A 27,835-nucleotide genomic window follows, 5' to 3' on the forward strand; every position below is an offset into this window, starting at 1 on the left:
TGAAACTTCTTTCTGATCTGAGCATTCAGCTAACAGAGTTAAACCATACTTTTGATTGAGCAGTTTTGAAACACTCTGTCTGTAGAAAATGCAACTGGACATTCGTAGCGCTAAGTGGGTAATAGTGGAAAAAAGTATATGTTCAAATATAAACTACACAGAAGCATTGTATGAAACTTCTTTCTGTTCTGTGCATTCAACTAACAGAGTTGAACCTTACTTTTGATTGAGCCGTTCTGAAACACTGTTTCTGTAGAAACTGCAATTGGACATTCTGAGCGCTAAGAGGCCTATATTGGGAAAAAGAATGTCTACAAATAAAAACTACACAGAAGAATTGTGTGAAACTTCTTTCTGTTCTGTTTGTTCAACTAAAAGAGTTGAACCTTAGTTTTGATTGAGCCGTTCTGAAACACTCTTTCTGTAGAAAATGCAAGTGGAGATTCGGAGCGCTAAGAGGGTAATAGTGGAAAAAGGAATGTCTCCAAATATAAACTACACAGAATCATTTTGTGAAACTTCTTTCTGATCTGTGCATTCAGCTAACAGAGTTAAACCATACTTTTGATTGAGCAGATCTGAACACTCTTTCTGTAGAAAATGCAACTGGACATTTGGAGCGCTAAGAGAGTAGTAGTGGAAAAAGGAATATATTCAAATATAAACTACACAGAAGCATTCTGTGAAACTTCTTTCTGATCTGAGCATTCAGCTAACAGAGTTAAACCATACTTTTGATTGAGCAGTTTTGAAACACTCTGTCTGTAGAAAATGCAACTGGACATTCGTAGCGCTAAGTGGGTAATAGTGGAAAAAAGAATATGTTCAAATATAAACTACACAGAAGCATTGTATGAAACTTCTTTCTGTTCTGTGCATTCAACTAACAGAGTTGAACCTTACTTTTGATTGAGCCTTTCTGAAACACTCTTTCTGTAGAAACTGCAATTGGACATTCTGAGCGCTAAGAGGCCTCTATTGGGAAAAATAATATCTTCAAATAAAAACTACACAGAAGCATTGTGTGAAACTTATTTCTGATATGTTCATTAAGCTAACAGAGTTAAACCATACTTTTGATTGCGCAGTTCTGAACACTCTTTCTGTAGAAAATGCAAGTGGACATTCGGAGCACTAAGAGGGTAATAGTGGAAAAAGGAATATATTCAAATATAAACTACACAGAAGCATTCTGTGAAACTTCTTTCTGATCTGAGCATTCAGCTAACAGAGTTAAACCATACTTTTGATTGAGCAGTTTTGAAACACTCTGTCTGTAGAAAATGCAACTGGACATTCGTAGCGCTAAGTGGGTAATAGTGGAAAAAAGAATATGTTCAAATATAAACTACACAGAAGCATTGTATGAAACTTCTTTCTGTTCTGTGCATTCAACTAACAGAGTTGAACCTTACTTTTGATTGAGCCTTTCTGAAACACTCTTTCTGTAGAAACTGCAATTGGACATTCTGAGCGCTAAGAGGCCTCTATTGGGAAAAATAATATCTTCAAATAAAAACTACACAGAAGCATTGTGTGAAACTTATTTCTGATATGTTCATTAAGCTAACAGAGTTAAACCATACTTTTGATTGCGCAGTTCTGAACACTCTTTCTGTAGAAAATGCAAGTGGACAATCGGAGCGCTAAGAGGGTAATAGTGGAAAAAGGAATATATTCAAATATAAACTACACAGTAGCATTCTGTGAAAATTCTTTCTGTTCTGTGCATTCAACTAACAGAGTTGAACCTTACTTTTGATTGAGCCGTTCTGAAACACTCTTTCTGTAGAAACTGCAATTGGACATGCTAAGCGCTAAGAGGACTACATTGGGAAAAAGAATATCTTCAAATAAAAACTACACAGATGCACTCTGTGAAACTTATTTCTGATCTATAAATTCAGTTAACAGAGATAAAACATATTTTTGATTGAGCAGTTATGAAACACTCTTTTTGTAGAAAATGCAAGTGGAGATTCGGAGCGCTAAGAGGGTAATAGTGGAAAAAGGAATGTCTTCAAATATAAACTACACAGAATCATTCGGTGAAACTTCTTTCTGATCTGTGCATTCAGCTAACAGAGTTAAACCATACTTTTGATTGAGCAGATCTGAACACTCTTTCTGTTGAAAATGCAACTGGACATTTGGAGCGGTAAGAGCGTAGTAGTGGAAAAAGGAATATATTCAAATATAAACTACACAGAAGCATTCTGTGAAACTTCTTTCTGATCTGAGCATTCAGCTAACAGAGTTAAACCATACTTTTGATTGAGCAGTTTTGAAACACTCTGTCTGTAGAAAATGCAACTGGACATTCGTAGCGCTAAGTGGGTAATAGTGGAAAAGAGAATATGTTCAAATATAAACTACACAGAAGCATTGTATGAAACTTCTTTCTGTTCTGTGCATTCAACTAACAGAGTTGAACCTTACTTTTGATTGAGCCGTTCTGAAACACTCTTTCTGTAGAAACTGCAATTGGACATTCTGAGCGCTAAGAGGCTTATATTGGGAAAAAGAATGTCTACAAATAAAAACTACACAGAAGAATTGTGTGAAACTTCTTTCTGTTCTGTTTGTTCAACTAAATGAGTTGAACCTTAGTTTTGATTGAGCCGTTCTGTAACAGTCTTTTTGTAGAAAATGCAAGTGGAGATTCGGAGCGCTAAGAGGGTAATAGTGGAAAAAGGAATGTCTTCAAATATAAACTACACAGAATCATTCGGTGCAACTTCTTTCTGATCTGTGCATTCAGCTAACAGAGTTAAACCATGCTTTTGATTGAGCAGATCTGCACACTCTTTCTGTAGAAAATTCAACTGGACATTTGGAGCGCTAAGAGCGTAGTAGTGGAAAAAGGAATATATTCAAATATAAACTACACAGAAGCATTCTGTGAAACTTCTTTCTGATCTGAGCATTCAGCTAACAGAGTTAAACCATACTTTTGATTGAGCAGTTTTGAAACACTCTGTCTGTAGAAAATGCAACTGGACATTCGTAGCGCTAAGTGGGTAATAGTGGAAAAAAGTATATGTTCAAATATAAACTACACAGAAGCATTGTATGAAACTTCTTTCTGTTCTGTGCATTCAAATAACAGAGTTGAACCTTACTTTTGATTGAGCCGTTCTGAAACACTCTTTCTGTAGAAACTGCAATTGGACATTCTGAGCGCTAAGAGGCCTATATTGGGAAAAAGAATGTCTACAAATAAAAACTACACAGAAGAATTGTGTGAAACATCTTTCTGTTCTGTTTGTTCAACTAAAAGAGTTGAACCTTAGTTTTGATTGAGCCGTTCTGAATCACTCTTTCTGTAGAAAATGCAAGTGGAGATTCGGAGCGCTAAGAGGGTAATAGTGGAAAAAGGAATGTCTCCAAATATAAACTACACAGAATAATTTTGTGAAACTTCTTTCTGATCTGTGCATTCAGCTAACAGAGTTAAACCATACTTTTGATTGAGCAGATCTGAACACTCTTTCTGTAGAAAATGCAACTGGACATTTGGAGCGCTAAGAGAGTATTAGTGGAAAAAGGAATATATTCAAATATAAACTACACAGAAGCATTCTGTGAAACTTCTTTCTGATCTGAGCATTCAGCTAACAGAGTTAAACCATACTTTTGATTGAGCCGTTTTGAAACACTGTGTCTGTAGAAAATGCAACTGGACATTCGTAGCGCTAAGTGGGTAATAGTGGAAAAAAGAATATGTTCAAATATAAACTACACAGAAGCATTGTATGAAACTTCTTTCTGTTCTGTGCATTCAACTAACAGAGTTGAACCTTACTTTTGATTGAGCCTTTCTGAAACACTCTTTCTGTAGAAACTGCAATTGGACATTCTGAGCGCTAAGAGGCCTCTATTGGGAAAAATAATATCTTCAAATAAAAACTACATAGAAGCATTGTGTGAAATTTATTTCTGATATGTTCATTAAGCTAACAGAGTTAAACCATACTTTTGATTGCGCAGTTCTGAACACTCTTTCTGTAGAAAATGCAAGTGGACATTCGGAGCACTAAGAGGGTAATAGTGGAAAAAGGAATATATTCAAATATAAACTACACAGTAGCATTCTGTGAAAATTCTTTCTGTTCTGTGCATTCAACTAACAGAGTTGAACCTTACTTTTGATTGAGCCGTTCTGAAACACTCTTTCTGTAGAAAATGCAATTGGACATGCTAAGCGCTAAGAGGCCTACATTGGGAAAAAGAATATCTTCAAATAAAAACTACACAGATGCATTCTGTGAAACTTATTTCTGATCTGTAAATTCAGTTAACAGAGATAAAACATATTTTTGATTGAGCAGTTATGAAACACTCTTTCTGTAGAAAATGCAAGTGGAGATTCGGAGCGCTAAGAGGGTAATAGTGGAAAAAGGAATGTCTTCAAATATAAACTACACAGAATCATTCGGTGAAACTTCTTTCTGATCTGTGCATTCAGCTAACAGAGTTAAACCATACTTTTGATTGAGCAGATCTGAACACTCTTTCTGTTGAAAATGCAACTGGACATTTGGAGCGCTAAGAGCGTAGTAGTGGAAAAAGGAATATATTCAAATATAAACTACACAGAAGCATTCTGTGAAACTTCTTTCTGATCTGAGCATACAGCTAACAGAGTTAAACCTTACTTTTGATTGAGCAGTTTTGAAACACTCTGTCTGTAGAAAATGCAACTGGACATTCGTAGCGCTAAGTGGGTAATAGTGGAAAAGAGAATATGTTCAAATATAAACTACACAGAAGCATTGTATGAAACTTCTTTCTGTTCTGTGCATTCAACTAACAGAGTTGAACCTTACTTTTGATTGAGCCGTTCTGAAACCCTCTTTCTGTAGAAACTGCAATTGGACATTCTGAGCGCTAAGAGGCCTATATTGGGAAAAAGAATGTCTACAAATAAACACTACACAGAAGAATTGTGTGAAACTTCTTTCTGTTCTGTTTGTTTAACTAAAAGAGTTGAACCTTAGTTTTGATTGAGCCGTTCTGAAACACTCTTTCTGTAGAAAATGCAAGTGGAGATTCGGAGCGCTAAGAGGGTAATAGTGGAAAAAGGAATGTCTCCAAATATAAACTACACAGAATCATTCTGGGAAACTTCTTTCTGATCTGTGCATTCAGCTAACAGAGTTAAACCATACTTTTGATTGAGCAGATCTGAACACTCTTTCTGTTGAAAATGCAACTGGACATTTGGAGCGGTAAGAGCGTAGTAGTGGAAAAAGGAATATATTCAAATATAAACTACACAGAAGCATTCTGTGAAACTTCTTTCTGATCTGAGCATTCAGCTAACAGAGTTAAACCATACTTTTGATTGAGCAGTTTTGAAACACTCTGTCTGTAGAAAATGCAACTGGACATTCGTAGCGCTAAGTGGGTAATAGTGGAAAAAAGTATATGTTCAAATATAAACTACACAGAAGCATTGTATGAAACTTCTTTCTGTTCTGTGCATTCAACTAACAGAGTTGAACCTTACTTTTGATTGAGCCGTTCTGAAACACTCTTTCTGTAGAAACTGCAATTGGACATTCTGAGCGCTAAGAGGCCTATATTGGGAAAAAGAATGTCTACAAATAAAAACTACACAGAAGAATTGTGTGAAACTTCTTTCTGTTCTGTTTGTTCAACTAAAAGAGTTGAACCTTAGTTTTGATTGAGCCGTTTTGAAACACTCTTTCTGTAGAAAATGCAAGTGGAGATTTGGAGCGCTAAGAGAGTAGTAGTGGAAAAAGGAATATATTCAAATATAAACTACACAGAAGCATTCTGTGAAACTTCTTTCTGATCTGAGCATTCAGCTAACAGAGTTAAACCATACTTTTGATTGAGCAGTTTTGAAACACTGTGTCTGTAGAAAATGCAACTGGACATTCGTAGCGCTAAGTGGGTAATAGTGGAAAAAAGAATATGTTCAAATATAAACTACACAGAAGCATTGTATGAAACTTCTTTCTGTTCTGTGCATTCAACTAACATAGTTGAACCTCACTTTTGATTGAGCCTTTCTGAAACACTCTTTCTGTAGAAACTGCAATTGGACATTCTGAGCGCTAAGAGGCCTCTATTGGGAAAAATAATATCTTCAAATAAAAACTACACAGAAGCATTGTGTGAAACTTATTTCTGATATGTTCATTAAGCTAACAGAGTTAAACCATACTTTTGATTGCGCAGTTCTGAACACTCTTTCTGTAGAAAATGCAAGTGGACATTCGGAGCACTAAGAGGGTAATAATGGAAAAAGGAATATATTCAAATATAAACTACACAGTAGCATTCTGTGAAAATTCTTTCTGTTCTGTGCATTCAACTAACAGAGTTGAACCTTACTTTTGATTGAGCCGTTCTGAAACACTCTTTCTGTAGAAACTGCAATTGGACATGCTAAGCGCTAAGAGGCCTACATTGGGAAAAAGAATATCTTCAAATAAAAACTACACAGATGCATTCTGTGAAACTTATTTCTGATCTGTAAATTCAGTTAACAGAGATAAAACATATTTTTGATTGAGCAGTTATGAAACACTCTTTCTGTGGAAAATGCAAGTGGAGATTCGGAGCGCTAAGAGGGTAATAGTGGAAAAAGGAATGTCTTCAAATATAAACTACACAGAATCATTCGGTGAAACTTCTTTCTGATCTGTGCATTCAGCTAACAGAGTTAAACCATACTTTTGATTGAGCAGATCTGAACACTCTTTCTGTTGAAAATGCAACTGGACATTTGGAGCGCTAAGAGCGTAGTAGTGGAAAAAGGAATATATTCAAATATAAACTACACAGAAGCATTCTGTGAAACTTCTTTCTGATCTGAGCATACAGCTAACAGAGTTAAACCTTACTTTTGATTGAGCAGTTTTGAAACACTCTGTCTGTAGAAAATGCAACTGGACATTCGTAGCGCTAAGTGGGTAATAGTGGAAAAGAGAATATGTTCAAATATAAACTACACAGAAGCATTGTATGAAACTTCTTTCTGTTCTGTGCATTCAACTAACAGAGTTGAACCTTACTTTTGATTGAGCCGTTCTGAAACACTCTTTCTGTAGAAACTGCAATTGGACATTCTGAGCGCTAAGAGGCCTATATTGGGAAAAAGAATGTCTACAAATAAACACTACACAGAAGAATTGTGTGAAACTTCTTTCTGTTCTGTTTGTTTAACTAAAAGAGTTGAACCTTAGTTTTGATTGAGCCGTTCTGAAACACTCTTTCTGTAGAAAATGCAAGTGGAGATTCGGAGCGCTAAGAGGGTAATAGTGGAAAAAGGAATGTCTCCAAATATAAACTACACAGAATCATTCTGTGAAACTTCTTTCTGATCTGTGCATTCAGCTAACAGAGTTAAAACATACTTTTGATTGAGCAGATCTGAACACTCTTTCTGTTGAACATGCAACTGGACATTTGGAGCGGTAAGAGCGTAGTAGTGGAAAAAGGAATATATTCAAATATAAACTACACAGAAGCATTCTGTGAAACTTCTTTCTGATCTGAGCATTCAGCTAACAGAGTTAAACCATACTTTTGATTGAGCAGTTTTGAAACACTCTGTCTGTAGAAAATGCAACTGGACATTCGTAGCGCTAAGTGGGTAATAGTGGAAAAAAGAATATGTTCAAATATAAACTACACAGAAGCATTGTATGAAACTTCTTTCTGTTCTGTGCATTCAACTAACAGAGTTGAACCTTACTTTTGATTGAGCCGTTCTGAAACACTCTTTCTGTAGAAACTGCAATTGGACATTCTGAGCGCTAAGAGGCCTATATTGGGAAAAAGAATGTCTACAAATAAAAACTACACAGAAGAATTGTGTGAAACTTCTTTCTGTTCTGTTTGTTCAACTAAAAGAGTTGAACCTTAGTTTTGATTGAGCCGTTCTGTAACAGTCTTTCTGTAGAAAATGCAAGTGGAGATTCGGAGCGCTAAGAGGGTAATAGTGGAAAAAGGAATGTCTCCAAATATAAACTACACAGAATCATTCTGTGAAACTTCTTTCTGATCTGTGCATTGAGCTAACAGAGTTAAACCATACTTTTGATTGAGCAGATCTGAACACTCTTTCTGTAGAAAATGCAACTGGACATTTGGAGCGCTAAGAGAGTAGTAGTGGAAAAAGGAATATATTCAAATATAAACTACACAGAAGCATTCTGTGAAACTTCTTTCTGATCTGAGCATTCAGCTAACAGAGTTAAACCATACTTTTGATTGAGCAGTTTTGAAACACTGTGTCTGTAGAAAATGCAACTGGACATTCGTAGCGCTAAGTGGGTAATAGTGGAAAAAAGAATATGTTCAAATATAAACTACACAGAAGCATTGTATGAAACTTCTTTCTGTTCTGTGCATTCAACTAACATAGTTGAACCTTACTTTTGATTGAGCCTTTCTGAAACACTCTTTCTGTAGAAACTGCAATTGGACATTCTGAGCGCTAAGAGGCCTCTATTGGGAAAAATAATATCTTCAAATAAAAACTACACAGAAGCATTGTGTGAAACTTATTTCTGATATGTTCATTAAGCTAACAGAGTTAAACCATACTTTTGATTGCGCAGTTCTGAACACTCTTTCTGTAGAAAATGCAAGTGGACATTCGGAGCACTAAGAGGGTAATAGTGGAAAAAGGAATATATTCAAATATAAACTACACAGAAGCATTCTGTGAAACTTCTTTCTGATCTGAGCATTCAGCTAACAGAGTTAAACCATACTTTTGATTGAGCAGTTTTGAAACACTCTGTCTGTAGAAAATGCAACTGGACATTCGTAGCGCTAAGTGGGTAATAGTGGAAAAAAGAATATGTTCAAATATAAACTACACAGAAGCATTGTATGAAACTTCTTTCTGTTCTGTGCATTCAACTAACAGAGTTGAACCTTACTTTTGATTGAGCCTTTCTGAAACACTCTTTCTGTAGAAACTGCAATTGGACATTCTGAGCGCTAAGAGGCCTCTATTGGGAAAAATAATATCTTCAAATAAAAACTACACAGAAGCATTGTGTGAAACTTATTTCTGATATGTTCATTAAGCTAACAGAGTTAAACCATACTTTTGATTGCGCAGTTCTGAACACTCTTTCTGTAGAAAATGCAAGTGGACAATCGGAGCGCTAAGAGGGTAATAGTGGAAAAAGGAATATATTCAAATATAAACTACACAGTAGCATTCTGTGAAAATTCTTTCTGTTCTGTGCATTCAACTAACAGAGTTGAACCTTACTTTTGATTGAGCCGTTCTGAAACACTCTTTCTGTAGAAACTGCAATTGGACATGCTAAGCGCTAAGAGGACTACATTGGGAAAAAGAATATCTTCAAATAAAAACTACACAGATGCACTCTGTGAAACTTATTTCTGATCTATAAATTCAGTTAACAGAGATAAAACATATTTTTGATTGAGCAGTTATGAAACACTCTTTTTGTAGAAAATGCAAGTGGAGATTCGGAGCGCTAAGAGGGTAATAGTGGAAAAAGGAATGTCTTCAAATATAAACTACACAGAATCATTCGGTGAAACTTCTTTCTGATCTGTGCATTCAGCTAACAGAGTTAAACCATACTTTTGATTGAGCAGATCTGAACACTCTTTCTGTTGAAAATGCAACTGGACATTTGGAGCGGTAAGAGCGTAGTAGTGGAAAAAGGAATATATTCAAATATAAACTACACAGAAGCATTCTGTGAAACTTCTTTCTGATCTGAGCATTCAGCTAACAGAGTTAAACCATACTTTTGATTGAGCAGTTTTGAAACACTCTGTCTGTAGAAAATGCAACTGGACATTCGTAGCGCTAAGTGGGTAATAGTGGAAAAGAGAATATGTTCAAATATAAACTACACAGAAGCATTGTATGAAACTTCTTTCTGTTCTGTGCATTCAACTAACAGAGTTGAACCTTACTTTTGATTGAGCCGTTCTGAAACACTCTTTCTGTAGAAACTGCAATTGGACATTCTGAGCGCTAAGAGGCCTATATTGGGAAAAAGAATGTCTACAAATAAAAACTACACAGAAGAATTGTGTGAAACTTCTTTCTGTTCTGTTTGTTCAACTAAAAGAGTTGAACCTTAGTTTTGATTGAGCCGTTCTGTAACGGTCTTTCTGTAGAAAATGCAAGTGGAGATTCGGAGCGCTAAGAGGGTAATAGTGGAAAAAGGAATGTCTCCAAATATAAACTACACAGAATCATTCTGTGAAATTTCTTTCTGATCTGTGCATTCAGCTAACAGAGTTAAACCATACTTTTGATTGAGCAGATCTGAACACTCTTTCTGTAGAAAATGCAACTGGACATTTGGAGCGCTAAGAGAGTAGTAGTGGAAAAAGGAATATATTCAAATATAAACTACACAGAAGCATTCTGTGAAACTTCTTTCTGATCTGAGCATTCAGCTAACAGAGTTAAACCATACATTTGATTGAGCAGTTTTGAAACACTCTGTCTGTAGAAAATGCAACTGGATATTCGTAGCGCTAAGTGGGTAATAGTGGAAAAAAGAATATGTTCAAATATAAACTACACAGAAGCATTGTATGAAACTTCTTTCTGTTCTGTGCATTCAACTAACAGAGTTGAACCTTACTTTTGATTGAGCCTTTCTGAAACACTCTTTCTGTAGAAACTGCAATTGGACATTCTGAGCGCTAAGAGGCCTATATTGGGAAAAATAATATCTTCAAATAAAAACTACACAGAAGCATTGTGTGAAACTTATTTCTGATATGTTCATTAAGCTAACAGAGTTAAACCATACTTTTGATTGCGCAGTTCTGAACACTCTTTCTGTAGAAAATGCAAGTGGACATTCGGAGCGCTAAGAGGGTAATAGTGGAAAAAGGAATATATTCAAATATAAACTACACAGTAGCATTCTGTGAAAATTCTTTCTGTTCTGTGCATTCAACTAACAGAGTTGAACCTTACTTTTGATTGAGCCGTTCTGAAACACTCTTTCTGTAGAAACTGCAATTGGACATGCTAAGCGCTAAGAGGCCTACATTGGGAAAAAGAATATCTTCAAATAAAAACTACACAGATGCATTCTGTGAAACTTATTTCTGATCTGTAAATTCAGTTAACAGAGATAAAACATATTTTTGATTGAGCAGTTATGAAACACTCTTTTTGTAGAAAATGCAAGTGGAGATTCGGAGCGCTAAGAGGGTAATAGTGGAAAAAGGAATGTCTTCAAATATAAACTACACAGAATCATTCGGTGAAACTTCTTTCTGATCTGAGCATTCAGCTAACAGAGTTAAACCATACTTTTGATTGAGCAGATCTGAACCCTCTTTCTGTTGAAAATGCAACTGGACATTTGGAGCGCTAAGAGCGTCGTAGTGGAAAAAGGAATATATTCAAATATAAACTACACAGAAGCATTCTGTGAAACTTCTTTCTGATCTGAGCATTCAGCTAACAGAGTTAAACCATACTTTTGATTGAGCAGTTATGAAACACTCTTTTTGTAGAAAATGCAAGTGGAGATTCGGAGCGCTAAGAGGGTAACAGTGGAAAAAGGAATGTCTTCAAATATAAACAACACAGAATCATTCGGTGAAACTTCTTTCTGATCTGTGCATTCAGCTAACAGAGTTAAACCATGCTTTTGATTGAGCAGATCTGAACACTCTTTCTGTAGAAAATTCAACTGGACATTTGGAGCACTAAGAGCGTAGTAGTGGAAAAAGGAATATATTCAAATATAAACTACACAGAAGCATTCTGTGAAACTTCTTTCTGATCTGAGCATTCAGCTAACAGAGTTAAACCATACTTTTGATTGAGCAGTTTTGAAACACTCTGTCTGTAGAAAATGCAACTGGACATTCGTAGCGCTAAGTGGGTAATAGTGGAAAAAAGAATATGTTCAAATATAAACTACACAGAAGCATTGTATGAAACTTCTTTCTGTTCTGTGCATTCAACTAACAGAGTTGAACCTTACTTTTGATTGAGCCTTTCTGAAACACTCTTTCTGTAGAAACTGCAATTGGACATTCTGAGCGCTAAGAGGCCTCTATTGGGAAAAATAATATCTTCAAATAAAAACTACACAGAAGCATTGTGTGAAACTTATTTCTGATATGTTCATTAAGCTAACAGAGTTAAACCATACTTTTGATTGCGCAGTTCTGAACACTCTTTCTGTAGAAAATGCAAGTGGACATTCGGAGCACTAAGAGGGTAATAGTGGAAAAAGGAATATATTCAAATATAAACTACACAGAAGCATTCTGTGAAACTTCTTTCTGATCTGAGCATTCAGCTAACAGAGTTAAACCATACTTTTGATTGAGCAGTTTTGAAACACTCTGTCTGTAGAAAATGCAACTGGACATTCGTAGCGCTAAGTGGGTAATAGTGGAAAAAAGAATATGTTCAAATATAAACTACACAGAAGCATTGTATGAAACTTCTTTCTGTTCTGTGCATTCAACTAACAGAGTTGAACCTTACTTTTGATTGAGCCTTTCTGAAACACTCTTTCTGTAGAAACTGCAATTGGACATTCTGAGCGCTAAGAGGCCTCTATTGGGAAAAATAATATCTTCAAATAAAAACTACACAGAAGCATTGTGTGAAACTTATTTCTGATATGTTCATTAAGCTAACAGAGTTAAACCATACTTTTGATTGCGCAGTTCTGAACACTCTTTCTGTAGAAAATGCAAGTGGACAATCGGAGCGCTAAGAGGGTAATAGTGGAAAAAGGAATATATTCAAATATAAACTACACAGTAGCATTCTGTGAAAATTCTTTCTGTTCTGTGCATTCAACTAACAGAGTTGAACCTTACTTTTGATTGAGCCGTTCTGAAACACTCTTTCTGTAGAAACTGCAATTGGACATGCTAAGCGCTAAGAGGACTACATTGGGAAAAAGAATATCTTCAAATAAAAACTACACAGATGCACTCTGTGAAACTTATTTCTGATCTATAAATTCAGTTAACAGAGATAAAACATATTTTTGATTGAGCAGTTATGAAACACTCTTTTTGTAGAAAATGCAAGTGGAGATTCGGAGCGCTAAGAGGGTAATAGTGGAAAAAGGAATTTCTTCAAATATAAACTACACAGAATCATTCGGTGAAACTTCTTTCTGATCTGTGCATTCAGCTAACAGAGTTAAACCATACTTTTGATTGAGCAGATCTGAACACTCTTTCTGTTGAAAATGCAACTGGACATTTGGAGCGGTAAGAGCGTAGTAGTGGAAAAAGGAATATATTCAAATATAAACTACACAGAAGCATTCTGTGAAACTTCTTTCTGATCTGAGCATTCAGCTAACAGAGTTAAACCATACTTTTGATTGAGCAGTTTTGAAACACTCTGTCTGTAGAAAATGCAACTGGACATTCGTAGCGCTAAGTGGGTAATAGTGGAAAAGAGAATATGTTCAAATATAAACTACACAGAAGCATTGTATGAAACTTCTTTCTGTTCTGTGCATTCAACTAACAGAGTTGAACCTTACTTTTGATTGAGCCGTTCTGAAACACTCTTTCTGTAGAAACTGCAATTGGACATTCTGAGCGCTAAGAGGCCTATATTGGGAAAAAGAATGTCTACAAATAAAAACTACACAGAAGAATTGTGTGAAACTTCTTTCTGTTCTGTTTGTTCAACTAAAAGAGTTGAACCTTAGTTTTGATTGAGCCGTTCTGTAACAGTCTTTCTGTAGAAAATGCAAGTGGAGATTCGGAGCGCTAAGAGGGTAATAGTGGAAAAAGGAATGTCTCCAAATATAAACTACAGAGAATCATTCTGTGAAACTTCTTTCTGATATGTGCATTCAGCTAACAGAGTTAAACCATACTTTTGATTGAGCAGATCTGAACACTCTTTCTGTAGAAAATGCAACTGGACATTTGGAGCGCTAAGAGAGTAGTAGTGGAAAAAGGAATATATTCAAATATAAACTACACAGAAGCATTCTGTGAAACTTATTTCTGATCTGAGCATTCAGCTAACAGAGTTAAACCATACTTTTGATTGAGCAGTTTTGAAACACTCTGTCTGTAGAAAATGCAACTGGATATTCGTAGCGCTAAGTGGGTAATAGTGGAAAAGAGAATATGTTCAAATATAAACTACACAGAAGCATTGTATGAAACTTCTTTCTGTTCTGTGCATTCAACTAACAGAGTTGAACCTTACTTTTGATTGAGCCTTTCTGAAACACTCTTTCTGTAGAAACTGCAATTGGACATTCTGAGCGCTAAGAGGCCTATATTGGGAAAAATAATATCTTCAAATAAAAACTACACAGAAGCATTGTGTGAAACTTATTTCTGATATGTTCATTAAGCTAACAGAGTTAAACCATACTTTTGATTGCGCAGTTCTGAACACTCTTTCTGTAGAAAATGCAAGTGGACATTCGGAGCGCTAAGAGGGTAATAGTGGAAAAAGGAATATATTCAAATATAAACTACACAGTAGCATTCTGTGAAAATTCTTTCTGTTCTGTGCATTCAACTAACAGAGTTGAACCTTACTTTTGATTGAGCCGTTCTGAAACACTCTTTCTGTAGAAACTGCAATTGGACATGCTAAGCGCTAAGAGGCCTACATTGGGAAAAAGAATATCTTCAAATAAAAACTACACAGATGCATTCTGTGAAACTTATTTCTGATCTGTAAATTCAGTTAACAGAGATAAAACATATTTTTGATTGAGCAGTTATGAAACACTCTTTTTGTAGAAAATGCAAGTGGAGATTCGGAGCGCTAAGAGGGTAATAGTGGAAAAAGGAATGTCTTCAAATATAAACTACACAGAATCATTCGGTGAAACTTCTTTCTGATCTGTGCATTCAGCTAACAGAGTTAAACCATACTTTTGATTGAGCAGATCTGAACCCTCTTTCTGTTGAAAATGCAACTGGACATTTGGAGCGCTAAGAGCGTAGTAGTGGAAAAAGGAATATATTCAAATATAAACTACACAGAAGCATTCTGTGAAACTTCTTTCTGATCTGAGCATTCAGCTAACAGAGTTAAACCATACTTTTGATTGAGCAGTTTTGAAACACTCTGTCTGTAGAAAATGCAACTGGACATTCGTAGCGCTAAGTGGGTAATAGTGGAAAAAAGAATATGTTCAAATATAAACTACACAGAAGCATTGTATGAAACTTCTTTCTGTTCTGTGCATTCAACTAACAGAGTTGAACCTTACTTTTGATTGAGCCTTTCTGAAACACTCTTTCTGTAGAAACTGCAATTGGACATTCTGAGCGCTAAGAGGCCTATATTGGGAAAAATAATATCTTCAAATAAAAACTACACAGAAGCATTGTGTGAAACTTATTTCTGATATGTTCATTAAGCTAACAGAGTTAAACCATACTTTTGATTGCGCAGTTCTGAACACTCTTTCTGTAGAAAATGCAAGTGGACATTCGGAGCGCTAAGAGGGTAATAGTGGAAAAGGGAATATATTCAAATATAAACTACACAGTAGCATTCTGTGAAAATTCTTTCTGTTCTGTGCATTCAACTAACAGAGTTGAACCTTACTTTTGATTGAGCCGTTCTGAAACACTCTTTCTGTAGAAACTGCAATTGGACATGCTAAGCGCTAAGAGGCCTACATTGGGAAAAAGAATATCTTCAAATAAAAACTACACAGATGCATTCTGTGAAACTTATTTCTGATCTGTAAATTCAGTTAACAGAGATAAAACATATTTTTGATTGAGCAGTTATGAAACACTCTTTTTGTAGGAAATGCAAGTGGAGATTCGGAGCGCTAAGAAGATAATAGTGGAAAAAGGAATGTCTTCAAATATAAACTACACAGAATCATTCGGTGAAACTTCTTTCTGATCTGTGCATTCAGCTAACAGAGTTAAACCATACTTTTGATTGAGCAGATCTGAACACTCTTTCTGTTGAAAATGCAACTGGACATTTGGAGCGCTAAGAGCGTAGTAGTGGAAAAGGGAATATATTCAAATATAAACTACACAGAAGCATTCTGTGAAACTTCTTTCTGATCTGAGCATTCAGCTAACAGAGTTAAACCATACTTTTGATTGAGCAGTTTTGAAACACTCTGTCTGTAGAAAATGCAACTGGACATTCGTAGCGCTAAGTGGGTAATAGTGGAAAAGAGAATATGTTCAAATATAAACTACACAGAAGCATTGTATGAAACTTCTTTCTGTTCTGTGCATTCAACTAACAGAGTTGAACCTTACTTTTGATTGAGCCGTTCTGAAACACTCTTTCTGTAGAAACTGCAATTGGACATTCTGAGCGCTAAGAGGCCTATATTGGGAAAAAGAATGTCTACAAATAAAAACTACACAGAAGAATTGTGTGAAACTTCTTTCTGTTCTGTTTGTTCAACTAAAAGAGTTGAACCTTAGTTTTGATTGAGCCGCTCTGAAACACTCTTTCTGTAGAAAATGCAAGTGGAGATTCGGAGCGCTAAGAGGGTAATAGTGGAAAAAGGAATGTCTCCAAATATAAACTACACAGAATCATTTTGTGAAACTTCTTTCTGATCTGAGCATTCAGCTAACAGAGTTAAACCATACTTTTGATTGAGCAGATCTGAACACTCTTTCTGTAGAAAATGCAACTGGACATTTGGAGCGCTAAGAGAGTAGTAGTGGAAAAAGGAATATATTCAAATATAAACTACACAGAAGCATTCTGTGAAACTTCTTTCTGATCTGAGCATTCAGCTAACAGAGTTAAACCATACTTTTGATTGAGCAGTTTTGAAACACTCTGTCTGTAGAAAATGCAACTGGACATTCGTAGCGCTAAGTGGGTAATAGTGGAAAAAAGAATATGTTCAAATATAAACTACACAGAAGCATTGTATGAAACTTCTTTCTGTTCTGTGCATTCAACTAACAGAGTTGAACCTTACATTTGATTGAGCCTTTCTGAAACACTCTTTCTGTAGAAACTGCAATTGGACATACTGAGCGCTAAGCGGCCTCTATTGGGAAAAATAATATCTTCAAATAAAAACTACACAGAAGCGTTGTGTGAAACTTATTTCTGATATGTTCATTAAGCTAACAGAGTTAAACCATACTTTTGATTGCGCAGTTCTGAACACTCTTTCTGTAGAAAATGCAAGTGGACATTCGGAGCGCTAAGAGGGTAATAGTGGAAAAAGGAATATATTCAAATATAAACTACACAGTAGCATTCTGTGAAAATTCTTTCTGTTCTGTGCATTCAACTAACAGAGTTGAACCTTACTTTTGATTGAGCCGTTCTGAAACACTCTTTCTGTAGAAACTGCAATTGGACATGCTAAGCGCTAAGAGGCCTACATTGGGAAAAAGAATATCTTCAAATAAAAACTACACAGATGCATTCTGTGAAACTTATTTCTGATCTGTAAATTCAGTTAACAGAGATAAAACATATTTTTGATTGAGCAGTTATGAAACACTCTTTTTGTAGAAAATGCAAGTGGAGATTCGGAAAGCTAAGAGGGTAACAGTGGAAAAAGGAATGTCTTCAAATATAAACTACACAGAATCATTCGGTGAAACTTCTTTCTGATCTGTGCATTCAGCTAACAGAGTTAAACCATACTTTTGATTGAGCAGATCTGAACACTCTTTCTGTTGTAAATGCAACTGGACATTTGGAGCGCTAAGAGCGTAGTAGTGGAAAAAGGAATATATTCAAACATAAACTACACAGAAGCATTCTGTGAAACTTCTTTCTGATCTGAGCATTCAGCTAACAGAGTTAAACCATACTTTTGATTGAGCAGTTTTGAAACACTCTGTCTGTAGAAAATGCAACTGGACATTCGTAGCGCTAAGTGGGCAATTGTGGAAAAAAGAATATGTTCAAATATAAACTACACAGAAGCATTGTATGAAACTTCTTTCTGTTCTGTGCATTCAACTAACAGAGTTGAACCTTACTTTTGATTGAGCCGTTCTGAAACACTCTTTCTGTAGAAACTGCAATTGTACATTCTGAGCGCTAAGAGGCCTATATTGGGAAAAAGAATGTCTACAAATAAAAACTACACAGAAGAATTGTGTGAAACTTCTTTCTGTTCTGTTTGTTCAACTAAAAGAGTTGAACCTTAGTTTTGATTGAGCCGTTCTGAAACACTCTTTCTGTAGAAAATGCAAGTGGAGATTCGGAGCGCTAAGAGGGTAATAGTGGAAAAAGGAATGTCTCCAAATATAAACTACACAGAATCATTCTGTGAAACTTCTTTCTGATCTGTGCATTCAGCTAACAGAGCTAAACCATACTTTTGATTGAGCAGATCTGAACACTCTTTCTGTAGAAAATGCAACTGGACATTTGGAGCGCTAAGAGAGTAGTAGTGGAAAAAGGAATATATTCAAATATAAACTACACAGAAACATTCTGTGAAACTTCTTTCTGATCTGAGCATTCAGCTAACAGAGTTAAACCATACTTTTGATTGAGCAGTTTTGAAACACTCTGTCTGTAGAAAATGCAACTGGACATTCGTAGCGCTAAGTGGGTAATAGTGGAAAAAAGAATATGTTCAAATATAAACTACACAGCAGCATTGTATGAAACTTCTTTCTGTTCTGTGCATTCAACTAACAGAGTTGAACCTTACATTTGATTGAGCCTTTCTGAAACACTCTTTCTGTAGAAACTGCAATTGGACATTCTGAGCGCTAAGAGGCCTCTATTGGGAAAAATAATATCTTCAAATAAAAACTACACAGAAGCGTTGTGTGAAACTTATTTCTGATATGTTCATTAAGCTAACAGAGTTAAACCATACTTTTGATTGCGCAGTTCTGAACACTCTTTCTGTAGAAAATGCAAGTGGACATTCGGAGCGCTAAGAGGGTAATAGTGGAAAAAGGAATATATTCAAATATAAACTACACAGTAGCATTCTGTGAAAATTCTTTCTGTTCTGTGCATTCAACTAACAGAGTTGAACCTTACTTTTGATTGAGCCGTTCTGAAACACTCTTTCTGTAGAAACTGCAATTGGACATGCTAAGCGCTAAGAGGCCTACATTGGGAAAAAGAATATCTTCAAATAAAAACTACACAGATGCATTCTGTGAAACTTATTTCTGATCTGTAAATTCAGTTAACAGAGATAAAACATATTTTTGATTGAGCAGTTATGAAACACTCTTTTTGTAGAAAATGCAAGTGGAGATTCGGAACGCTAAGAGGGTAACAGTGGAAAAAGGAATGTCTTCAAATATAAACTACACAGAATCATTCGGTGAAACTTCTTTCTGATCTGTGCATTCAGCTAACAGAGTTAAACCATACTTTTGATTGAGCAGATCTGAACACTCTTTCTGTTGTAAATGCAACTGGACATTTGGAGCGCTAAGAGCGTAGTAGTGGAAAAAGGAATATATTCAAACATAAACTACACAGAAGCATTCTGTGAAACTTCTTTCTGATCTGAGCATTCAGCTAACAGAGTTAAACCATACTTTTGATTGAGCAGTTTTGAAACACTCTGTCTGTAGAAAATGCAACTGGACATTCGTAGCGCTAAGTGGGTAATAGTGGAAAAAAGAATATGTTCAAATATAAACTACACAGAAGCATTGTATGAAACTTCTTTCTGTTCTGTGCATTGAACTAACAGAGTTGAACCTTACTTTTGATTGAGCCGTTCTGAAACACTCTTTCTGTAGAAACTGCAATTGTACATTCTGAGCGCTAAGAGGCCTATATTGGGAAAAAGAATGTCTACAAATAAAAACTACACAGAAGAATTGTGTGAAACTTCTTTCTGTTCTGTTTGTTCAACTAAAAGAGTTGAACCTTAGTTTTGATTGAGCCGTTCTGTAACAGTCTTTCTGTAGAAAATGCAAGTGGAGATTCGGAGCGCTAAGAGGGTAATAGTGGAAAAAGTAATGTCTCCAAATATAAACTACACAGAATCATTCTGTGAAACTTCTTTCTGATCTGTGCATTCAGCTAACAGAGTTAAACCATACTTTTGATTGAGCAGATCTGAACACTCTTTCTGTAGAAAATGCAACTGGACATTTGGAGCGCTAAGAGAGTAGTAGTGGAAAAAGGAATATATTCAAATATAAACTACACAGAAACATTCTGTGAAACTTCTTTCTGATCTGAGCATTCAGCTAACAGAGTTAAACCATACTTTTGATTGAGCAGTTTTGAAACACTCTGTCTGTAGAAAATGCAACTGGACATTCGTAGCGCTAAGTGGGTAATAGTGGAAAAAAGAATATGTTCAAATATAAACTACACAGAAGCATTGTATGAAACTTCTTTCTGTTCTGTGCATTCAACTAACAGAGTTGAACCTTACTTTTGATTGAGCCTTTCTGAAACACTCTTTCTGTAGAATCTGCAATTGGGCATTCTGAGCGCTAAGAGGCCTATATTGGGAAAAATAATATCTTCAAATAAAAACTACACAGAAGCATTGTGTGAAACTTATTTCTGATATGTTCATTAAGCTAACAGAGTTAAACCATACTTTTGATTGCGCAGTTCTGAACACTCTTTCTGTAGAAAATGCAAGTGGACATTCGGAGCGCTAAGAGGGTAATAGTGGAAAAAGGAATATATTCAAATATAAACTACACAGTAGCATTCTGTGAAAATTCTTTCTGTTCTGTGCATTCAACTAACTGAGTTGAACCTTACTTTTGATTGAGCCGTTCTGAAACACTCTTTCTGTAGAAACTGCAATTGGACATGCTAAGCGCTAAGAGGCCTACATTGGGAAAAAGAATATCTTCAAATAAAAACTACACAGATGCATTCTGTGAAACTTATTTCTGATCTGTAAATTCAGTTAACAGAGATAAAACATATTTTTGATTGAGCAGTTATGAAACAATCTTTTTATAGAAAATGCAAGTGGAGATTCGGAGCGCTAAGAGGGTAATAGTGGAAAAAGGAATGTCTTCAAATATAAACTACACAGAATCATTCGGTGAAACTTCTTTCTGATCTGTGCATTCAGCTAACAGAGTTAAACCATACTTTTGATTGAGCAGATCTGAACACTCTTTCTTTTGAAAATGCAACTGGACATTTGGAGCGCTAAGAGAGTAGTAGTGGAAAAAGGAATATATTCAAATATAAACTACACAGAAGCATTCTGTGAAACTTCTTTCTGATCTGAGCATTCAGCTAACAGAGTTAAACCATACTTTTGATTGAGCAGTTTTGAAACACTCTGTCTGTAGAAAATGCAACTGGACATTCGTAGCGCTAAGTGGGTAATAGTGGAAAAAAGAATATGTTCAAATATAAACTACACAGAAGCATTGTATGAAACTTCTTTCTGTTCTGTGCATTCAACTAACAGAATTGAACCTTACTTTTGATTGAGCCGTTCGGAAACACACTTTCTGTAGAAACTGCAATTGGACATTCTGAGCGCTAAGAGGCCTATATTGGGAAAAAGAATGTCTACAAATAAAAACTACACAGTAGAATTTTGTGAAACTTCTTTCTGTTCTGTTTGTTCAACTAAAAGAGTTGAACCTTAGTTTTGATTGAGCCGTTCTGAAACACTCTTTCTGTAGAAAATGCAAGTGGAGATTCGGAGCGCTAAGAGGGTAATAGTGGAAAAAGGAATGTCTCCAAATATAAACTACACAGAATCATTCTGTGAAACTTCTTTCTGATCTGTGCATTCAGCTAACAGAGTGAAACCATACTTTTGATTGAGCAGATCTGAACTCTCTTTCTGTAGAAAATGCAACTGGACATTTGGAGCGCTAAGAGAATAGTAGTGGAAAAAGGAATATATTCAAATATAAACTACACAGAAGCATTCTGTGAAACTTCTTTCTGATCTGAGCATTCAGCTAACAGAGTTAAACCATACTTTTGATTGAGCAGTTTTGAAACACTCTGTCTGTAGAAAATGCAACTGGACATTCGTAGCGCTAAGTGGGTAATAGTGGAAAAAAGAATATGTTCAAATATAAACTACACAGAAGCAGTGTATGAAACTTCTTTCTTTTCTGTGCATTCAACTAACAGAGTTGAACCTTACTTTTGATTGAGCCTTTCTGAAACACTCTTTCTGTAGAAACTGCAATTGGACATTCTGAGCGCTAAGAGGCCTATATTGGGAAAAATAATATCTTCAAATAAAAACTACACAGAAGCATTGTGTGAAACTTATTTCTGATATGTTCATTAAGCTAACAGAGTTAAACCATACTTTTGATTGCGCAGTTCTGAACACTCTTTCTGTAGATAATGCAAGTGGACATTCGGAGCGCTAAGAGGGTAATAGTGGAAAAAGGAATATATTCAAATATAAACTACACAGTAGCATTCTGTGAAAATTCTTTCTGTTCTGTGCATTCAACTAACAGAGTTGAACCTTACTTTTGATTGAGCCGTTCTGAAACACTCCTTCTGTAGAAACTGCAATTGGACATGCTAAGAGCTAAGAGGCCTACATTGGGAAAAAGAATATCTTCAAATAAAAACTACACAGATGCATTCTGTGAAACTTATTTCTGATCTGTAAATTCAGTTAACAGAGATAAAACATATTTTTGATTGAGCAGTTATGAAACAATCTTTTTGTAGAAAATGCAAGTGGAGATTCGGAGCGCTAAGAGGGTAATAGTGGAAAAAGGAATGTCTTCAAATATAAACTACACAGAATCATTCGGTGAAACTTCTTTCTGATCTGTGCATTCAGCTAACAGTGTTAAACCATACTTTGATTGAGCAGATCTGAACACTCTTTCTGTAGAAAATGCAACTGGACATTTGGAGCGCTAAGAGCGTAGTAGTGGAAAAAGGAATATATTCAAATATAAACTACACAGAAGCATTCTGTGAAACTTCTTTCTGATCTGAGCATTCAGCTAACAGAGTTAAACCATACTTTTGATTGAGCAGTTTTGAAACACTCTGTCTGTAGAAAATGCAACTGGACATTCGTAGCGCTAAGTGGGTAATAGTGGAAAAAAGAATATGTTCAAATATAAACTACACAGAAGCATTGTATGAAACTTCTTTCTGTTCTGTGCATTCAACTAACAGAGTTGAACCTTACTTTTGATTGAGCCGTTCTGAAACACTCTTTCTGTAGAAACTGCAATTGGACATTCTGAGCGCTAAGAGGCCTATATTGGGAAAAAGAATGTCTACAAATAAAAACTACACAGAAGAATTGTGTGAAACTTCTTTCTGTTCTGTTTGTTCAACTAAAAGAGTTGAACCTTAGTTCTGATTGAGCCGTTCTGAAATACTCTTTCTGTAGAAAATGCAAGTGGAAATTCAGAGCGCTAAGAGGGTAATAGTGGAAAAAGGAATGTCTCCAAATATAAACTACACAGAATCATACTGTGAAACTTCTTTCTGATCTGTGCATTCAGCTAACAGAGTTAAACCATACTTTTGATTGAGCAGATCTGAACTCTCTTTCTGTAGAAAATGCAACTGGACATTTGGAGCGCTAAGAGAGTAGTAGTGGAAAAAGGAATATATTCAAATATAAACTGCACAGAAGCATTCTGTGAAACTTCTTTCTGATCTGAGCATTCAGCTAACAGAGTTAAACCATACTTTTGATTGAGCAGTTTTGAAACACTCTGTCTGTAGAAAATGCAACTGGACATTCGTAGCGCTAAGTGGGTAATTGTGGAAAAAAGAATATGTTCAAATATAAACTACACAGAAGCAGTGTATGAAACTTCTTTCTTTTCTGTGCATTCAACTAACAGAGTTGAACCTTACTTTTGATTGAGCCTTTCTGAAACACTCTTTCTGTAGAAACTGCAATTGGACATTCTGAGCGCTAAGAGGCCTATATTGGGAAAAATAATATCTTCAAATAAAAACTACACAGAAGCATTGTGTGAAACTTATTTCTGATATGTTCATTAAGCTAACAGAGTTAAACCATACTTTTGATTGCGCAGTTCTGAACACTCTTTCTGTAGAAAATGCAAGTGGACATTCGGAGCGCTAAGAGGGTAATAGTGGAAAAAGGAATATATTCAAATATAAACTACACAGTAGCATTCTGTGAAAATTCTTTCTGTTCTGTGCATTCAACTAACAGAGTTGAACCTTACTTTTGATTGAGCCGTTCTGAAACACTCCTTCTGTAGAAACTGCAATTGGACATGCTAAGCGCTAAGAGGCCTACATTGGGAAAAAGAATATCTTCAAATAAAAACTACACAGATGCATTCTGTGAAACTTATTTCTGATCTGTAAATTCAGTTAACAGAGATAAAACATATTTTTGATTGAGCAGTTATGAAACACTCTTTTTGTAGAAAATGCAAGTGGAGATTCGGAGCGCTAAGAGGGTAATAGTGGAAAAAGGAATGTCTTCAAATATAAACTACACAGAATCATTCGGTGAAACTTCTTTCTGATCTGTGCATTCAGCTAACAGAGTTAAACCATACTTTTGATTGAGCAGATCTGAACACTCTTTCTTTTGAAAATGCAACTGGACATTTGGAGCGCTAAGAGAGTAGTAGTGGAAAAAGGAATATATTCAAATATAAACTACACAGAAGCATTCTGTGAAACTTCTTTCTGATCTGAGCATTCAGCTAACAGAGTTAAACCATACTTTTGATTGAGCAGTTTTGAAACACTCTGTCTGTAGAAAATGCAACTGGACATTCGTAGCGCTAAGTGGGTAATAGTGGAAAAAAGAATATGTTCAAATATAAACTACACAGAAGCATTGTATGAAACTTCTTTCTGTTCTGTGCATTCAACTAACAGAATTGAACCTTACTTTTGATTGAGCCGTTCGGAAACACACTTTCTGTAGAAACTGCAATTGGACATTCTGAGCGCTAAGAGGCCTATATTGGGAAAAAGAATGTCTACAAATAAAAACTACACAGTAGAATTTTGTGAAACTTCTTTCTGTTCTGTTTGTTCAACTAAAAGAGTTGAACCTTAGTTTTGATTGAGCCGTTCTGAAACACTCTTTCTGTAGAAAATGCAAGTGGAGATTCGGAGCGCTAAGAGGGTAATAGTGGAAAAAGGAATGTCTCCAAATATAAACTACACAGAATCATTCTGTGAAACTTCTTTCTGATCTGTGCATTCAGCTAACAGAGTGAAACCATACTTTTGATTGAGCAGATCTGAACTCTCTTTCTGTAGAAAATGCAACTGGACATTTGGAGCGCTAAGAGAATAGTAGTGGAAAAAGGAATATATTCAAATATAAACTACACAGAAGCATTCTGTGAAACTTCTTTCTGATCTGAGCATTCAGCTAACAGAGTTAAACCATACTTTTGATTGAGCAGTTTTGAAACACTCTGTCTGTAGAAAATGCAACTGGACATTCGTAGCGCTAAGTGGGTAATAGTGGAAAAAAGAATATGTTCAAATATAAACTACACAGAAGCAGTGTATGAAACTTCTTTCTTTTCTGTGCATTCAACTAACAGAGTTGAACCTTACTTTTGATTGAGCCTTTCTGAAACACTCTTTCTGTAGAAACTGCAATTGGACATTCTGAGCGCTAAGAGGCCTATATTGGGAAAAATAATATCTTCAAATAAAAACTACACAGAAGCATTGTGTGAAACTTATTTCTGATATGTTCATTAAGCTAACAGAGTTAAACCATACTTTTGATTGCGCAGTTCTGAACACTCTTTCTGTAGATAATGCAAGTGGACATTCGGAGCGCTAAGAGGGTAATAGTGGAAAAAGGAATATATTCAAATATAAACTACACAGTAGCATTCTGTGAAAATTCTTTCTGTTCTGTGCATTCAACTAACAGAGTTGAACCTTACTTTTGATTGAGCCGTTCTGAAACACTCCTTCTGTAGAAACTGCAATTGGACATGCTAAGAGCTAAGAGGCCTACATTGGGAAAAAGAATATCTTCAAATAAAAACTACACAGATGCATTCTGTGAAACTTATTTCTGATCTGTAAATTCAGTTAACAGAGATAAAACATATTTTTGATTGAGCAGTTATGAAACAATCTTTTTGTAGAAAATGCAAGTGGAGATTCGGAGCGCTAAGAGGGTAATAGTGGAAAAAGGAATGTCTTCAAATATAAACTACACAGAATCATTCGGTGAAACTTCTTTCTGATCTGTGCATTCAGCTAACAGTGTTAAACCATACTTTGATTGAGCAGATCTGAACACACTTTCTGTAGAAAATGCAACTGGACATTTGGAGCGCTAAGAGCGTAGTAGTGGAAAAAGGAATATATTCAAATATAAACTACACAGAAGCATTCTGTGAAACTTCTTTCTGATCTGAGCATTCAGCTAACAGAGTTAAACCATACTTTTGATTGAGCAGTTTTGAAACACTCTGTCTGTAGAAAATGCAACTGGACATTCGTAGCGCTAAGTGGGTAATAGTGGAAAAAAGAATATGTTCAAATATAAACTACACAGAAGCATTGTATGAAACTTCTTTCTGTTCTGTGCATTCAACTAACAGAGTTGAACCTTACTTTTGATTGAGCCGTTCTGAAACACTCTTTCTGTAGAAACTGCAATTGGACATTCTGAGCGCTAAGAGGCCTATATTGGGAAAAAGAATGTCTACAAATAAAAACTACACAGAAGAATTGTGTGAAACTTCTTTCTGTTCTGTTTGTTCAACTAAAAGAGTTGAACCTTAGTTCTGATTGAGCCGTTCTGAAATACTCTTTCTGTAGAAAATGCAAGTGGAAATTCAGAGCGCTAAGAGGGTAATAGTGGAAAAAGGAATGTCTCCAAATATAAACTACACAGAATCATACTGTGAAACTTCTTTCTGATCTGTGCATTCAGCTAACAGAGTTAAACCATACTTTTGATTGAGCAGATCTGAACTCTCTTTCTGTAGAAAATGCAACTGGACATTTGGAGCGCTAAGAGAGTAGTAGTGGAAAAAGGAATATATTCAAATATAAACTGCACAGAAGCATTCTGTGAAACTTCTTTCTGATCTGAGCATTCAGCTAACAGAGTTAAACCATACTTTTGATTGAGCAGTTTTGAAACACTCTGTCTGTAGAAAATGCAACTGGACATTCGTAGCGCTAAGTGGGTAATTGTGGAAAAAAGAATATGTTCAAATATAAACTACACAGAAGCAGTGTATGAAACTTCTTTCTTTTCTGTGCATTCAACTAACAGAGTTGAACCTTACTTTTGATTGAGCCTTTCTGAAACACTCTTTCTGTAGAAACTGCAATTGGACATTCTGAGCGCTAAGAGGCCTATATTGGGAAAAATAATATCTTCAAATAAAAACTACACAGAAGCATTGTGTGAAACTTATTTCTGATATGTTCATTAAGCTAACAGAGTTAAACCATACTTTTGATTGCGCAGTTCTGAACACTCTTTCTGTAGAAAATGCAAGTGGACATTCGGAGCGCTAAGAGGGTAATAGTGGAAAAAGGAATATATTCAAATATAAACTACACAGTAGCATTCTGTGAAAATTCTTTCTGTTCTGTGCATTCAACTAACAGAGTTGAACCTTACTTTTGATTGAGCCGTTCTGAAACACTCCTTCTGTAGAAACTGCAATTGGACATGCTAAGCGCTAAGAGGCCTACATTGGGAAAAAGAATATCTTCAAATAAAAACTACACAGATGCATTCTGTGAAACTTATTTCTGATCTGTAAATTCAGTTAACAGAGATAAAACATATTTTTGATTGAGCAGTTATGAAACACTCTTTTTGTAGAAAATGCAAGTGGAGATTCGGAGCGCTAAGAGGGTAATAGTGGAAAAAGGAATGTCTTCAAATATAAACTACACAGAATCATACGGTGAAACTTCTTT

This window comes from Symphalangus syndactylus, chromosome 8 (genome assembly GCF_028878055.3).
Source record: "Symphalangus syndactylus isolate Jambi chromosome 8, NHGRI_mSymSyn1-v2.1_pri, whole genome shotgun sequence".
Taxonomy (NCBI): Eukaryota; Metazoa; Chordata; class Mammalia; order Primates; family Hylobatidae; genus Symphalangus; species Symphalangus syndactylus.